Consider the following 3750-nt stretch of genomic DNA (forward strand, 5'->3'; position numbering starts at 1 on the left):
AAGCAACAGTTTTTCTTTACACCAAGTACTATCGGTTAGAAAATGTAATTGAAAACTAATCAGTATTGAAAATAGCAATAAAATGTTAAATACTTAAGAATATGTGCGAACAAACATAAACAAAATTGTAGAAAAATTGTTAAATTTTGCAGAAGAAAATTCATTGTTTGAATAAATGGGATAACCATGGTATTAAATACTTTGTTTTTCCCAAATTATTTTCAACTCAAAAGCAAACTTAATTGAGCTTCTGGATAATGGTGAGGTACTACTCCCTGTCCTCAACCTCTTCTTATGGAACTTGCCACATCCACAGCTCCTCTAATGGTGTATAAATGAACAGGGTATAAAAAGGCCATTTAATAGAGAGAAGAAGGAAAAACTATTTAAAGACACTGTATAGTGGGGTTAAGAGTCTCTTTTACTGGTGGTTGGAAGAGAAAAAAAGTGAGACAACACAAAAAAAAAAAAAAAGTGAAGAGTAATAGAGCGAGAAGCTAAACAGCTTTAATATTAATTATGTTGCAAATGGCTACTGCTGAAGAATTCATGGTTAGTCATATACAGCTGTGAAGTGGTGACATGACCCAATAAAATTATTTGGATTGCTTTGGGATTCTTGTCTTTCTTAATGCTACATAAATCCTTAAAAAAATTCACTCTAATTCATAAGTCAGTGTATATTTCTTACAAATAAAACATTCTAAAACCTCTCTACACTTGCAGAAACTAGGTAGAAAAAAAACAAGAGAAAAGCTTGTCTTATTCAACACATCAACAATATCTATTTGAGTGTTATGTGTGTGTGTGTGCGCGAGAGAGAAAGAGAAAGAGAGAGAGAGAGAGAGAGAGAGAGAGAGAGCACGAAGTCAGTTTATCTATTTATCTATCTATCTTCTTCCAGAAATGTCCATGATTCCCAATAACCTAACACACTCTCCCAGGAAACATTGGCATGGATTATTGTAAAATGAAACGAGAGTTGCCGGTATAGTTGAGAGACCATGATTCTGAATAGTACTACTCAAATCTTATTATTTAGAAATGAGTTCCTGATTTTAAATCAATTAGTATAAAAACTCTATATTCATGACAGATTATATTGTTATGTTTTAATAAATAATACCTTACAATTCTTAAGATTCCTGGAAGAATTTTTCCTGTAATCAAAATAAGAAAAGTATTCTATTTTTTTTCTCACAATTGTGCATGTTTTCCTTTTGTTATAAATTTGCTTTGATATAATTTCAAACTAAAAAAATTTAGAAGTATAATACGATATAAGGAGATACCAGGTAACTTTAACACAGATTGTCCAAATATAACCCATTTGTTTTGTTTACATTTTGCCTCATTTTTCTCTTTTTCATTCTCTCCATATATGAATATCTAAAAATTATTTGCATGTACATATGTATGTGTGTATGATGCTTATATTTTTCTGGATTTTTTTCTATTTTAATCACATAACTTTCTAGTGTAAATATAATAAACTCACATGCATTTTACTTTTACATACTTATAACAAGATAATTACAGAGACCAACATTGCACTGTTTTCCCAAGTGAATCTTCTTTTTAACCAAACCTATAAAGCATTTATTGGAATTCACATTCTGGCAGAGCCCCAGACTTGAATCAAGCATCAATGCTGTAGTATAAAAAAAGGGAATGAAAAACTCAAGATGTAGAAGCAGTAGCCATATCAGCAGCTCCTTTTCTGGGGAAAGATCCACATACATACTCCTTCGCCCAAGTACCATGATGCTACACCTCTTAAGAGTTTAAGGACTGCGCAGAGTGCTTGTATCGCACAAGGAAAGACTTTCACAGAGGAAAAGTGCCATCGAAATACATTATTACTTCTTTTTTTATTTCTCTTTAAGGATACTGCAATAGAAATATATTAACGATGACCACAAATATTCCCCATTTTTATATCTTACATTTCAAATCAAAGTTGTAGGAACCTACAGGTCTTAATAAAGAATCTCTTCACAGCACAGCTGTAGCACAGTTCACTGCAAAAATGACCCCTTTACGCTATATCCTTACAAATAAACGTACATGTAAATGAAAAGTTCAGATCCTGCATCACCCATTGTGCAATCTTGCCCTCTGATGTAAACCCAGATATAGTCAAATTTGTGAAGCATTCACTTAATATTTTAGTTGAAGCAAAAGCAAAAGGGCTTTCAGCAAAGGAAAGCTTTATGAATTTCAGTGGTGTCCCTGACACTCAGAGGGTCAGCTGAAGTCTCAATTGGTGAGGACAAGTGGTGCCACAAGGGTCCCGACATAAAGGAGGAGGCCAACCCAGCTGGAGCTGATCTTGACCTACACAGCTGGCAATTTGCTCGTCACACTCTGGAACTCTGCATCAGGGCAGTGCCAGCAGGGTACAGTCATCATAATGTACGAGGGAACCAAGCAGAGCAAGAAGTGGAAGACAGAGTAGCTGTACTGAGCTCCCTCTTTCTCATTGTCCACAGCCTGCCGAGGCCGTCCTTCTTCATCACCACTGGCATCATCGGTAACTGTATCACAGAGGATCACATTTTCACTTCCTGCAGGGTCAGCTTACTTACTTGGCTATTGTTGGAAGTAGAGATGTTAGAATACAACAGGCAGAAAACAAAGAGAAGTTTATTGTCTCTCACAGCCCAATAAAATTCTCTGTATCCAGAAAATGCCCTCTCTGTAATGGTGGAGCAGGGGTAGGGACTAGAGCAGTTGAATTTCCAGGAGCCAATTTTGATATAGTCATGTGTGTGACAATGCTCCAGAGGCCTGGGTTGCCAGAACGATCACGTTCATTGGTCATGGCGGACCGTGAGAGGTGTATGTATGGTGTAGAAGGTGATGACAGAGGATTGCAGGAGGCCAGAACAAGGTGGGTGTTCCTGAATTTTTGGATGGATTAATATAACAGAAACCACAATGCAAAGGATCACATTAATACTGATGAAGAGCTTGTTTTCTGTGCTTGCATCTGGTTTGGTGTAGTATGTGTAGAGCAAGTGACCAAAGATGATCGGGTGCTTGTGAGAGACAATAAAATTGTGGTGAAACAGCCCCCAGGGATGTAGAAAGGTCCAATCACTGATACCAACAATGGCAGCAATTTTGAAGAAACAAAACCCATTGTGTGTTGCTGCTCTGGGATCTTTACCCATTTTCACCTTTAACACGAGCACAGAAGAGGCTAAGAAAAAGATGGCCAAGGCAAAGCTGATTCAATACACAGATGTATAAACGACATGCACACACCACTCTTTATCTGCCTTTATATCAGCCTCCTTGATTTTAAATTCCCCTTCATAGAATCCAGGAATCTTCTTCAGCTCAGTTTCCTTCCTTTTGTCCACATGATACATGACACAATAGAGCCCAGGAAGAGAATAAAAGCATAGATGAGAGTCACAGTGAAATTCTTACTGTTGGGACAGCAGCTACTCCGCAAACATGATGCACCGCCAGCTGGCCAGGGAGAAAATGCCTAGCATAGCCCCTATAGTGGTGCTGGTGATGGAAGTGACAGATACAAAGGCTTCTAACTGTCTCTTTTTGAAGAGGGGACACATTGTCCCCCATTACCACCAAATAATTGAATGTTTATATCACAAGAAAAAGAAACATTTCTTAAATAACCGCAATGCAGTTGTCAAAATGAGGAACTGAAACATAAATACAATAATATCTAAAAATTCATATCATATTCAAATTTCTTAAGTGGTATCAATAATCAAT

At 36.9% G+C, this 3750-nt stretch overlaps 1 pseudogene; it reads right to left on the minus strand.

Annotated features, from left to right (window-relative positions):
* Positions 1-2247: 2247 nt before the first annotated feature.
* On the minus strand, positions 2248-3509 carry LOC109457148 (serine incorporator 3 pseudogene; annotated as a pseudogene).
* Positions 3510-3750: the final 241 nt, after the last annotated feature.

Source organism: Rhinolophus sinicus, chromosome 2, assembly GCF_057876585.1.
Source record: "Rhinolophus sinicus isolate RSI-liver-muscle chromosome 2, RSI-T2T, whole genome shotgun sequence".
Taxonomy (NCBI): domain Eukaryota; kingdom Metazoa; phylum Chordata; class Mammalia; order Chiroptera; family Rhinolophidae; genus Rhinolophus; species Rhinolophus sinicus.